Consider the following 14637-nt stretch of genomic DNA (forward strand, 5'->3'; position numbering starts at 1 on the left):
CTGAGACTATGAATCATCCTCTTCAGTCGTGTTTGGTCCCGTTCTTGTAGGATCTTTTTCCGGCTGCAGCGATGTTGGAGATTTGATGTTTTACCGGAATCCTGATGTTCACGGTAGACTCGTGAAATGATCGTACAGGAAAATCTCCACTTTATCACTATCTCGGACATACTGTGGCCCACCGCTCGTGCGCCGACTATAACACCACGTTCAAACTCACTTAAATCTTCATAACTTGCCATTGTAGCAGCAGTAACCGACCCAACAACTACGCTAGACCCTTGTTGTCTTATATAGGCGTTGCCAGCAGCAGCGCCGTATTCTGCCTGTTTGCGTATCTCTGTATTTGAATACGCATGCCTATACAAATTTCTTTGGCCCTGCAGTATATTATTTGATCCTTAGTGGCGCGTCTTTCTCCATCTGTCTTGCCTTATTCAACTACCTTTGGTTAATTGGTACGGCCTGTAGACCTATGAACCGTGTCTGAATTTTTGTTAGCTGCAGGTACGATCAGGCTCGAATGGACGCCTTTTCTTTTTCCTCCTGTTAGTCAGGCAGCGTACCATTCCACGTGGGCTGATCATCAGGTAAGAAACTGAAAATTAGCATGAGTTAAAGGGAGCTTGTATGTCTTCTTTAGAATCCTTTGCCATTTTCAAGACTTTTCATGCTACATGGCTCTCCAAAAGAGATTTAGCATTTCGTGTTAGTAAAATGTTATAAAATGTTATTCAGCGGAAGTTGATGACCTCACCACGGTGCTCCTACCCCCCCCCCCCTTTTCGATCTTCGGCTGTCAGTCCCGTGCTCCATCAGTAACCGTAATCGCAGAAGTGTCGCCGCGCGGGACTAGCCGAGCGGTCTGGGGCACTGCAGTCATGGACTGTGCGGCTGGTCCTGGCGGAGGTTTGAGTCCTCCCTCGGGCATGGGTGTGTGAGTTTGTCCTTAGGATAATTTAGGTTAAATAGTGTGTAAGCTTAGGGACTGATGACTTTGGCAGTTAAGTCCTATAAGATTCAACACACATTTGACATTTTTTTGCGCAAGTGTCTTCGTTGACTCTGCTACGATCAATGAGCGCGTGACGTGGTCTCACCGCAAATAAACGCCCCCTACACCTGCTCTTCATGACAACTGTGTCGGTGTGAGAACGGTTTTTAACAGCGTTGTTTGCTTCACCGTAATAATATACTAGGCCTAAAAAAGAAAAAAAGGCTTCTGCCAGACATAAAATTGTAGAAAACCTTCGGGAACAGCTATATAGAATTAGTGAAAACAGTCCAGATCGTGAGGTTTATTTTATTTAAAATGACCTGTTTCGGCGTCATTTTAGGCCATCTTCAGAATTTGGCCATCAGCTGAAGTTGATGATGTCTAGACTGGTTAGTAGGCCTCAGTCGCTGAAACTGTTCCCAATTTCAGCGAAGGGGGTCTACTGGCTGTACTAGACATCGTCAAATTTAGCTTATGTTGAATTTTCGAAGATAGCCTGAGATTAGGACGAAACAGGTCATTTTAAATAAAATAACCATCTCGATCTAGACTGTTTCTTCACTAATTTTATAAACTTGTACCTTCATTTCCAAAGTACAGTGATCAGCGAGTACGTTGTGACCGCCGACGTACTTTCTATAAAAACCCGACCAGGCTATCGCACCGCCCCCTCGTGGGGAATGACCGCTACTCAGACACACGCTCGGTGCATGTAATATCAATGAGCGTGATGTCCGGGTGTAGAATGTGGAAAGCGTGTGATCCATGTTTGACCCAGAGCAGAGTGTGAAGATCCGAATACTCGGCACGAGCATTTCGGAAACTGCACGACTTCTATGTTCGAGGAGTGCTATGGTGAGTATGACCAACACGTGGTGAAACCAAGGTGAAAACACCTCCAGACCTCGTGGGGCTAAGCGGCCACCCCTCATTACAGATGTCGTACGTCGTAGGCCGGGTCCGCAGCTCGTGGTCGTGCGGTAGCGTTCTCGCTTCCCGCGCCCGGGGTTCGATTCCCGGCGGGGTCAGGGATTTTCTCTGCCTCGTGATGACTGGGTGTTGTGTGATGTCCTTAGGTTAGTTAGGTTTAAGTAGTTCTAAGTTCTAGGGGACTGATGACCATAGGTGTTAAGTCCCATAGTGCTCAGAGCCATTTGAACCATTTGAACCTCGTAGGCCGGGCAGGCTGGTGAAACACTAGAGGCTGCGAACTGTGGCTGAACTAACATCATACTTTAATGCTGGGCGTGTCTGAAAGCGCAGTGTACCGAACACTCGTAACGACGGGCCGCTACAGCCGACGAGCCATGCAAGTGCCCATGTTAACACCATGACATCGTCAGCTGCGACTGAAATGGACAAGTGACCATCGGCACTGGATGTTGACACAGTGGCAGAGTGCTGTATGGTCTGATGAATCCCGATACCTTCTTCATCACGCCAGTAGGAGAGCGCGAATCCGTAGCCTTCCAGGGGAACAGCTCCAGACAAATTGGCTGCGGCTCCATTATGGTCCTGGGAGCTTTCACGTAGGCATCCATAGGTCCTGTGGAGCCCGTCCAAGGCATCCTGGTGGCCAAGGAGTATCGTACACTGGTTGCAGACCACGTGCACAATTCTTGACGATCATGTTTCCCGAGAGCAGTGACATTTTTCAGCAAGATAAAGCGCCATGTCAGAAGGCCAGGGGTGTGCTGGAGTAGTTCGAGGAACACAGTGGCGAGTTCCAGTTAATGTGCTGGTCCCCATCTCGCCAGATCTGAATCCGATTTAACGTGGCGTCAGTGCTCTTCGCCCCCCCCCCCCCCCCCGCCCCTCCCACTAATTTACGGGAATTTTGTGACCTGTGTGTGGAGATTTGGTGCCAACTCCCTCCAGTGACCTACCAGGGCATCATTGCTTCCATGCCACGACGCGTCGCCGCTGTTGTCCGTGTCAGAGGTGGACATACTGATTATTAGGTAGGTGGTCGTAATGTTCTGGCTGATCAATGTACAGGGTTATTACAAATGATTGAAGCGATTTCACAGCTCTACAATAACTTTATTATTTGAGGTATTTTCACAATGCTTTGCACACACATACAAAAACTCAAAAAGTTTTTTTAGGCATTCACAAATGTTCGATATGTGCCCCTTTAGTTATTCGGCAGACATCAAGCTGATAATCAAGTTCCTCCCAAACTCGGCGCAGCATCTCCCCATCAATGAGTTCGAAAGCATCGTTGATGCGAGCTCACAGTTCTGGCACGTTTCTTGGTAGAGGAGGTTTAAACACTGAATCTTTCACATAACCCCACAGAAAGAAATCGCATGGGGTTAAGTCGGGAGAGCGTGGAGGCCATGACACGAATAGCCGATCATGATCTCCACCACGACCGATCCATCGGTTTTCCAATCTCCTGTTTAAGAAATGCCGAACATCATGATGGAAGTGCAGTGAAGCACCATCCTGTTGAAAGATGAAGTCGACGCTGTTGGTCTCCAGTTGTGGCATGAGCCAATTTTCCAGCATGTCCAGATACACGTGTCCTGTAACGTTTTTTTAACAGAAGAAAAAGGGGCCGTAAACTTTAAACCGTGAGATTGCACAAAACACGTTAACTTTTGGTGAATTGCGAATTTGCTGCACGAATCCGTGAGGATTCTCTACCGCCCAGATTCGCACATTGTGTCTGTTCACTTCACCATTAAGAAAAAATGTTGCTTCATCACTGAAAACAAGTTTCGCACTGAACTCATCCTCTTCCATGAGCTGTTGCAACCGCGCCGAAAATTCAAAGTGTTTGACTTTGTCATCAGGTGTCAGGGCTTGTAGCAATTGTAAACGGTAAGGCTTCTGCTTTAGCCTTTTCCGTAAGATTTTCCAAACCGTCGGCTGTGGTACATTTAGCTCCCTGCTTGCTTTATTCGTCGACTTCCGCGGGCTACGCGTTAAACTTGCCCGCACACGTTCAACCGTTTCTTCGCTCACTGCAGGCCGACCCGTTGGTTTCCCCTTACAGAGGCATCCAGAAGCTTTAAACTGCGCATACCATCGCCGAATGGAGTTAGCAGTTGGTGGATCTTTGTTGAACTTTGTCCTGAAGTGTCGTTGCACTGTTATGATTGACTGATGCGAGTGCATTTCAAGCACGACATACGCTTTCTCGGCTCCTGTCGCCATTTTGTCTCACTGCGCTCTCGAGCGCTCTGGCGGCAGAAACCTGAAGTGCGGCTTCAGCCGAACAAAACTTTATGAGTTTTTCTACGTATCTGTAGTGTGTCGTGACCATATGTCAATGAACGGAGCTACAGTGAATTTATGAAATCGCTTCAATCATTTGTAATAGCACTGTGTTTTGCAGCACTGTTGTCTCACTGCAACACAAGACGAAGCACGTCTCGTTAAATTCCTGGATCTGCGCTGTGAACCAGTTACTAAGATACTCCTTGATGTCCATGTGCGAAGTGACTGCATCATCGCAGGGAGACAGCTATCGACTGTGTGGAGAGTTTCTGAGAACCTTCCAGTAGACTATCTGTAAATCTTCTTCACTGCACCAACTGTGTGGGACCTCGCATTGCCTTGGAGCGCAATGACCCTGCGGGTGGCCTAGCCTGTTCGTTTCCTTTCGAACCCTTTGGGAAGGATGGTGTAGGTTTGTGAGTACAGCCAAGCTATCACCGTTTCCCCACGTTGCAAGAAGTCTATAAGCAGAAGGCCGTTTTGGTCAAAGAGGAAAGTGAGCATAAATTTCGCGTATTTACGTGGACGGCCGTTTGGCTGTTTTGGTTGTTGTCGACCCTGAATGATGGACTGGTCACTTCTGACGCTCATCGCGACTCTTTGGCAGTGCGTACTAACGTAACTCACCAGTCTTGTGTGACGAAGCCATCCGCCTGCTAATCGCTGGTATAGGTAATGGGGTGTGGCGTTCCAGAACGTGCTCCAGCGTCTAAGGACAGTCGTTCTTCTCTGCATCACTGGGCCCTTGCAACGGATATTCAGTGCTCTCCGTAAATATTTACCATTGTTGATAAATTTCAGCTCCCCGCACTCCTTCCGCTGTCAGAAAATGTGGCGAGTCTCATATCTCTAATCTCTAAGAGTCTTCTTCTGCAACCAGTGACTTTACACTCCTTTGAACGGTTGTAGTTTTACAGGTCCGGCTCTTTACTTTTTGAATGTACGTTATACCAGTCAAACTATTCACTCCAAACTTACGCAAGTGCCAGATTATGGCACAAATGGAGAGGGTCTTGCATTTGTAATTTTGTCACATACACTGATAAGCCCAAACAATATGACTACTGCCCACCTACAGGTTGGCTGCCGCCTCGTGGCTTTGCGGGCATGTGAAGCGGTAGCAAAAGTATGTAAAACGGAGCGGACACAGAAAGAAGAAATGAGCTACAAATTGGGAAACGCCTAGAGAATAGCGTCTTTGACAAAGGACAGATTATTATTAGGCAGGGCCTGTGAACGACTACCTCGGAAACGGAGAAGCTGGTAGAGTGCTGACGTGTTACTGTAGTGATAATCTAAGGAAAGAGGCCAAAGGACAGTGAAACTTCCACAGGTTCTAAATGGTTGTAAGTCCACGACTCTTCACAGAACGTAGGTTTCGGACGTTTGTCTGCTCTGTGAAGTAGAGTAGATAGTGATCTATGTCATCTCTGCCGAAGGAACACAATGCTGGTGTAGGTACAAGTGTTTCTTTCGGTGCACATTGTACATCGTACGTTCATGAACATGGAGATCCATAGCAGATCGGCCGGCCGCGGCGGCCGTGCGGTTCTAGGCGCTACAGTCCGGAACCACGGGACTGCTACGGTCGCAGGTTCGAATCCTGCCTCGGGCATGGATGTTTGTGATGTCCTTAGGTTAGTTAGGTTTAAGTAGTTCTAAGTTCTAGGGGACTGATGACCTAAGATGTTAAGTCTCATAGTGCTCAGAGCCATTTTTGAACCATAGCAGATCACATCTAAGTTTTCAGATGTTGCCCAACGATATCGTCAGTTACTATTGCAGTGGGCAGGGGACTATCGGGATTCGATCAATGGAAACGTGGTGGTTCTTCGGATGAATCATATTTTTGTTACACTAGACCGATTGTCGCCTCCATAAACGCGGTCATGGAGGGAACGGCAGATCGAAATGTGCAGCATGCCACCGACGCAGACAGATGGAAGCCGTGTTATGCTGTGGGAAACATTCCCCTGCGCTTGCATGGGATCTGTGATGATAATCTAAGACACACTGACAGCTGCCAGATGTCATCTTTCAGCAGAATAGCTGTCCGTGTCAACTCAAGTTGGTGTCTCGACGACCAAATTCGCCTGATGTAAATCCTATGGAACGCACCTGGTTCACTATCTGGCGCCCTCAACGTGTACGCAAATAAGCTACCCTTTATTTATGCGAATTACGTGATCGGGGCGTAGTCACTTAATGGCACATACCTCTGCGAACGTACTAACGAACTATCTGGTCCTGAAGCGCAGAAGCTGTAATGTTATTTCGTTCCGAAGTCGTGCAGACGATCTGTTAAGCAGGTGTTCATAATTATTTGGCTCATGTGTGTATATTTTCACTGTTTGTTATTGACCTACACGTAAAGAGAATGACGTTTTAAAATCTTGGGAGAATGTAGAGGAATATATAGCTGGAAATCTGAAATTAATTTTCTAGAGACTATGCACTTCCTATGTACTAGGCAGGCTAAACAAAATAGCAGAACACTGTGGCTTGGAGAACATTTATTGGCAGTAGAGTACGATCAAAAATTGTGAACTTCATGTGTGGCGTCACCACTGTGAAACGAATGTTCAGTGTGCGGGCCACCAGTTTCGTTCCATGATGCGCAACGGCGACCGACGTTTTGTCTGTTTCTTTGTAAAGTTACACGCTCCCCTTTGGTCACGTCAAACGCTGTAAAGGTGTGCTCAGTAAGCTAACGTACTTTAACGATTTGTGTTGAGTACACAAGGGGCTTTACGCAACCCCAGTGGAAAAGTCGAGAGGGTTGAAGCCAAGGGAGTGGGCATCACCTTCCACTTGCTCTATGTGAGATAGGTTTATAGCTTGGCCAACGAACAAAGTGCGCTGGAGCACCGTCGTGCCGAAACTACAGCACCTTTCAAACTATCTGGTAGAATGTGTGGCCCAGTAAACAGATCTCCAACGATTCCGGCTCAGATATTTACTGACAGTCTCGCGTGGTAACTTCCCGTAAGGGTAATGCTTGGATTTTGAACACCCCAGTTATTGCTTCTCCAGCGGCTATACATACCCTTCCTCGTGAAAGCTCACTCGGCATGAGGTCTAGGACATTGGAGACAGCGGGACGCAGATGACGCAACCACTGCGAGAATTGTTGTCTCGGTTAAAAATCAGGCTGCCCTCTAGTTTGAAGACCGTGATCGCAGAACTGATGTGAACATCACGCAGACACTCGCTTGATCTGTGTGCACTGCGTGGGCAGTTGCTCGTCGACTGGCAGCTACATTTTCCACATCGTATTCTTCACATTCAGGCGCTCATGTTCTTCTTCTTGCACTTGCGTGCCATGTATCGGAAGACACGGTTCCTCTCTTCGTGAGTCGACGATCAACACTGCTGAATAATGGGAGGCAGGGAAGTCGTCTGTCTGGGTACTTTCCTGCCTTACTACGTACAACGGAGGGCCTGCACGGGCATTCACACGAACTTTACCACTACGCAAATGCACATCAGTATGTCAGAACTTAACTACAGCACGCAAAGCAGACAAGTGCACACTGACCCACCTTGGCTATCTTCGTGTTTACAACACAGAGCTAGTCAGGTGACAGATGGCAAGCACTAAGCGAACAACAGGAAGAACACTGTAGTTGTGTGTTTACCGTCTTCCATCGGCAACGATAACATAGCGTCAATGGATGTAAGGGCCACCGAAGTGATAGTAAGTAAAACACTCGTACAGCTGTGCAAACTTTATTTTCCAGCTACAGTTTATAGACGTCAAAACGTTCATGCCTCCACAGTCTATCAGTTTTTTAAAACCTCATTCTGCTACACCCTGTACAACTACTCAATGTAGTCTATGCAGCAGTATCGTACTTGACAATGTGACAGAAAAAGTTCATTAATACTGCGTTTACAGGGTTAATCCGCAGTGGTTATGCCAGAGGCTAAGGACGTATTCTCTGACGGCCGTCACCGATGACGTTAAAGTGGTTGGGTTCCGGTAGCGCGTTACAATGTACCAAAATGTGCTGCGCATCCAGTTCCCGGAAAGAGACCTCAACAAGAAGGCTGGCATGTCAGATCCAACGTGTCCGCCAGGAGTGACAGGTTACCAGCGCGCAACAACTTTTAACATCGTGCAGTAACTGTATTGGTGGTAGTGCCAACCAAACGACTCTTCAGGTTGGTTGATAAAATCAATGAAACGACTCTTCAGGTTGGTTGATAAAATCAGTGAAATTTCGAAACCTAATACCGGACAGAAATGGACAAAAACTGTTACAGCATTCAGAACTCGTGGCATGCACACAATGTATTTCTCAACACGTTAACTGTATGTTCAGAAAATGTAACAATCACAGAAAATGCACTTTATTGTACAAACACACTGCATTTTTGAAAAAAAAAACCAGGCGGAGAGAACAGTACCTACTCGCAACTCACAGATCTCCCTCTAACAACAGCAAATGTCGAAAAATGCGGACTATTTACAATACAGTCGTACAACAGGCAGTCGTCGTTACCAACTTAGGTTCAAATGGTTAACATGGCTCTGGACAGAGGACACGAGCTAAGAGACTTTCGAGAAAACATTATCCACACAATCCACAAAACAGAAATATTTATCGCACATTTAGCATATCACCTCACGAAACCATGTTGCTGATAAGACTAATATACAGGTGAATGAACACGAAAGTTGAAAAAGTGTTAGATGACGATCAGTTTGCGTAAGGAACGGTAAAGGTACCTGGGAGGCATTTCTGCCGCAATCTTTGATAATCGATGCAAGACACCTTCGTAGGATTTGTTGCCCTAGACAGAACGTTCGACGACTTAAAACGACGTTACAAATTCTCATAAAAGTATGTGCATAAGGAAAAGCGAGTATGATACAGCACCTAAAAAAAGTAAGAAGGAGAGAAAAATGATGGGAGATGAATATTTAAGTGCTCTGGTTGGAAAGGGTAAAAGTGAATAACTCTATTTATTCTACACAACTAACATGAAATAAAGCAAACAAAAGGAAGGTTCAGGAGAGGGGTTAAAATTTAGGGTGGGATGAGATCAAGTTTCGCTGATCTCAATGAAAGTGAGGTAGAACTGCAAGATCTTTTGAGTGGGATGAACAGTCTAATAAGAACACACTACTTATTTAGAATAAACCAACGAACATAACGAGGAGTATCAGAAAGGAGATTAGAGGTAAAGTTAAAAACATAATTGGACACCACAAAATAAGTGAAGTGAAGGAAATCTGATTCCTTCGAAGCAAAACAAGACACGAGCGAAGAAGGAGAGAGAATGAAAGCAGACTAGCACCGGCAAAGGGGGGGGGGGGGGGGTGCTGTCAAAGGAAGTCTAGGAATCAATCGGTATCACACTTAGGTCTCAATCTGATGATGAGAATGTAAGTTTGGAGCCCAGAATTGTGTAAAAGTGAATCATGGGATGTGGAAAAACGGAAAAAGAAGAGAATACAGAAGACGTCTGGAGATTCTCTTTAGAACGTAGGAAGCCAATATGTCATAAACACAGACCAGAAGAAGGGGCAGAATGATTGGAGATGCGTTGTGACATCACAGAACAAATTAGACGGTACTTAATGGAGCTGTGGAGGATACCAGCTGTAAGGAAAGACGAAGATTTGAATAATGCAAGAAATATTTGAAGAATTTTGACGCAAATGTTGCAGAGAGATGAAGAGGTAGATTCAGGGGAGCAATGTCCTCGGCATGAAACCATTTGGAAGACTGACGATCCCAAAAAAGTAACTACTTGTTCGCGTACGTTACAGAGAGGAAATATTTGTTGGATACAGGAGTTTGACAACAATGAGGAAGCATGGCGAGAAATGCATGCTTGACCATAAGTGTAGCTGTGAAGCTAGCCTGCAAATTGCGCTGCTGTAGTTGATCACAGAAGGCACCTTGCACGTTGTGAGTGCCAGTCGTGGCCATTACGGTGTTATGTGCAGCTGTATGGTTCGTGTCCAAGTGTTTGGTGTCTCCAGGAAGCAGCGAATCGAAAATTTACACTGCCTACGTGGAAAGTGGAAAAACATTATCTCCTAAGTGACAAAGCGGTCGAAAAGCGTGTGTTGAATGATCGGGACGCACGGTCGTTGAAATGAGAGGGCGCAAAATGAGAGGACGAGAGCTGCAAAAGTCACTGCAGCCCTGAATGCCGCATTCGCGGTCCATGTCAGCACAAAAATGACACGAAGGGAGTTCCGTTAGCAGGGAATTGCAGGGAATTTTCAAACCACACATCAGTGAAGCAAACGCCCATCACAGGTACACGTACGGCCGAAGCCATGAGACCTGGACTACAGAGCAATAGAAGAAGGTCATCTGGTCGGATGAGTCTTGTTTCATATTGCTCTCGACTCCTGGCCAGTTTTAAGACACAAGAGTGAAACATGGTGCGAGTGCGGCATGTGGCTGTACTGCATGGGCCCCACAGTTACTCTGCAAGGTCGCAACTACTGTCACACAGGTCACATCGTCGAGAACTGATTTTGTGAGCACGAGGATGAACTGTCGCATATCCCTGGCCACCGCAGTAGCAATATCACAATGTTGTTGAGCGCCTGTGGACTTCTTTCGAGAGAAGACTGCGTGATCGCCGTGCTCCTCCTCACTTAACAGGAAGAATGCACATACAGGAACTGTAGTTATCCATTCCTTGACGTCTAGAAGCTGTATTGAAAACCAACAGGTTTCCTACGCCGTATTAGTCTTGGTAATGTATAGTGTTATTGTTTACATACTTTTATGAACCCCCTGGACATAAGTGCTTCATCCGAACTTCCTTTCACGTTTACGCTTCATTTGTCATTTCTTCGTTTAATGACATTCCTACAGCACTGGTTTGTCTTACCTCATCACATAAGACATGATGCTATTGAGTCTTCGTGTTCTCAGAGTGACTCTTCAACACAGTTATCTCCCACCCCCCAAAGAGTTTCCACAGCATCATCCATATTTAACTCAGTCAGTTCAGTTTTTATTACTGTTATCCTACATACCTGTAGAATAACGATCAGTTACTGGTCGAACGCATAGAATCACTATTACAGCCTCATCTCCTCTTATAACCCCGTCACGATTCTGTAAACACATCACCAACACATTCATGTTTCGCCGACCTCCCCCTTTCGCAGTTCTCTCCCCCATTCTAGTCACCCTACGTACTACCCCATCACCCATTGTCCCCCCTCGTTTTACTACAAATTCATCTGCAACAGTGTCACCACCTCCGGGGAAAAGTAGACATTCATCGTCAGATGCTGCAGACCAACCTTCATCTACATTTTAGTTCGATTGTCGGCCATTGTAACCGCACATTTTATATTCAGTGTTTTTGTCATGAATGAACTTGTATCATTGCCACGATACATTATACATCTACAAGTTCAGACCGGAAACAGCCCCTGTCAGTCTGCCCCCAAATTCGAATGAAATTACACCGAAAAACTTGGAGACTTAATCATTGTTTGCTTCTATACTGTATGACGTACCTCCTAGCTTCTATCCGTTTGTGCCATTACTCTAGCATCCCACAATTTTCACAAGCTTTGGTACGTTTAATCGTATTTTTTATAGCACTAATCTTCGTAGTTATAGGTGAACTGATGAACTAATGGAGCATTCGTTAGATTTATATGATCTGTCTGAGAAGAAGCACATAGTAGTCGGATATATGATCTACGTTTAGCATAGTGTGTTTTGCTATCGGAACAGCACCTACCTATGGAAGAAAGTTCTAGCGGGGAACACTCCCACCCGAATCTGGGTTAGGATAAGTGGAACAAGGGACGCATATTTAAGAACTGACATGGCCATGTGGAAAGTCTTCTGAGAATGGCAGTCGGCGTGTTAATTCACAGCTTCGGTAATACGTAGTCCATTAACCACGCTTGGGACCACGCGCGACAGCCTTTGACAGAGGCCAGTGCCTAATGGACCGGTATCGAATTACGCTGTGATTGAGAGCGGACTGCTGCGCGTAGGGTTGCTGCGCCCCAGGGATCATTCCGAGGACCAGCTGAGTTTCGTGCGCATTGTACGTCGAGTTCGGGTAGCTTTTACTCTTTCAGCCAGCACTGCGCGATCGTTTGCACACTTATGTCTTCCCCTACAATTATGGCATTTGCTTATTATAATGCCTTGTGTGCTAGTTTTGTCAGCACAAAGATTGAAAAGCGCAGGTGACAGACAACACCATTGTCTTACGTGATTTCCCATGCACCTCTCATCTGTTACTGCCCCGTTAAGTATTTGATGCAGCTTAAACTAAGAAACCCGACTTCCATCATCCAATATCCGGGTGCGGAAGAAGCAAGGTGAGTTGGATATCTTAAGTGCATAAATATTTTTTAGAACACTTTTACTTTGCCCATTCAGTATATATATAAAATCGGTGTTGTGTAACAGTTTTAGCTGTTTTTCTGTAGATGTTCCACATTATCTGTCACCGCTCTGGCAGCATTAGAAGTTCTCGTTTCTATGGGGCTTCTTTCTTCTGTGGTACATCTATCTTACGACCGGTGTCACTGAACGCTCTCCACTTTCCATTGTCGTCTGCTTTTCCCACAATCTGCTGCTAAGTGCGTCTCTTTGCAATTTAATCCAGCATTCAATGATTCTTCTATACCTCTCCCTCTCCACTGTTATCTTCCCTTCAAAGGCTCTTTCCTGCAGGCAGTTTTCTTCATAATAAGCGTATATCCTAGCCAAGATACTTCCGGCATTTGTTTCATTTCCACGAGTCTTGTTTTCCTCTCCTAACATCATGTCGTTATGTCAATCTATTTCACTCTGAGCAGTTTACTGCACGCCCACATTTCAAAAGTGTCCAAGTAGTTTTCTTCTCCCAAGGTATTTCTTTCCGGTGGCGTTTCGACTGAACCTTCACATTTACTTATTCTCATCACTTTGTATTGTTGTTACATTTCTGCTCGTTCAGTAATCTTTTGAATCTTTAAGGACCCTCTCCATCATAAATTGTAGCTTTTCCTCTTTCAGCCAGCACTGCGCGATCGTTTGCACACTTATGTCTTCATCCTTTCTCCCCCTGCAATTATGGCACTTGCTTATTATAATGCTTTGTCAGCATAAAGATTGAAAAACGCAGGTGACAGACAACACCATTGTCTTACGTGATTTCCCATGCGCCTCTCATCTGTTACCTCACCGTCAACTTTACCTCATGTATCCATTTCATGCACATGTCTTCAGTCCTTACAGTCTAACCGTCTAGAGGCTGTGTACAGACTGATGCAAATGATTGATGAAGTCCACTGAATGGTTCTTCTACGAAGAGCTTCAGAATCTACCCTTTGGAGGCAATCGTCCGAATCGACGGTTAACGGCCTACATCCGTTTTCGACACCTAATACGGGACGGAAATGTACAAAAATTGTTCCAGCATTCAGAACTCGTGGCATGCACACAATGTATTTCTCCACAAGTTAACTGTATGTTCAGGAAAATATAACAAGCACAGAAAATGCACTTTATTGTACATACTCCAGGCGGAAAGAGCAGTACCTACTTGCAACTTATCGCTGTATCCAACTAATATTTCCTCTCTGTAACGTACGCGAACAAGTAGTTACTTTTTTGGGATCGTCAGACTTCCAAATGGTTTCATGCCGAGAACATTGCTCCCCTGAATCTACCTCTTCATCTCACTGCAACTTATCGCTCTCTCGGACTTTCCATCTAATAACTGCAACTGTCGAACAATGCGGACTAAGAAAAAAAATGTGCACTCCGTGTGCGTAACGGGTGGATTCACTCCAGATGTGGAAAGGGCCCTCCCGGATGCCATGAAAAGCACAGGGTGCAGCCAACTGCAGGTGGTTGCTCACGTCGGTACCAGTGATGTGTGCTACTTTGGAGCAGAAGAGATTCTCTCTGGTTCCGAGCAGCTAACAGGAGTGGTAAAGGCTGCCCGTCTTGCTTTCAAGATGAAAGCAGAGCTGACCATTTGCAGCACAGTCGACAGGACCGATTGCGGAGAGACGAGTGGAGGCCTGAATCAGAGGCTCAGACGGTTCTGCGACCGTGTAGGCTGCAGATTCCTCGACTTGAGCTTCCGCTGAGTAGGTCAGGTGTCCACTATACGCAGGAGGCTGCTACAGGGGTAGCAGGGGCTGTGTGGCGTGGACTGGGCGGTTTTTTAGGTTAGAGGGTCTCGGGAAAACACAAGAAGGTCTTCGGTCACAAAGGGTGCAGGCTGAACACAGGAACAGGAACCATTCCTATAACAGTTATAAATTGCCGTAGCTGTGTTGAGAAAGTACCAGAGCTCCAAGCGCTAATAGAAAGCACTGATGCTCAAATCGTTATAGGCACTGAAAGCTGGCAAAAGCCGGATATAAGCTCAGCCGAAATTTTTGCGGAGATCCTAACTGTGTTCCG

This window comes from Schistocerca piceifrons, chromosome 3, assembly GCF_021461385.2.
Source record: "Schistocerca piceifrons isolate TAMUIC-IGC-003096 chromosome 3, iqSchPice1.1, whole genome shotgun sequence".
In the NCBI taxonomy this organism is placed as follows: Eukaryota; Metazoa; Arthropoda; class Insecta; order Orthoptera; family Acrididae; genus Schistocerca; species Schistocerca piceifrons.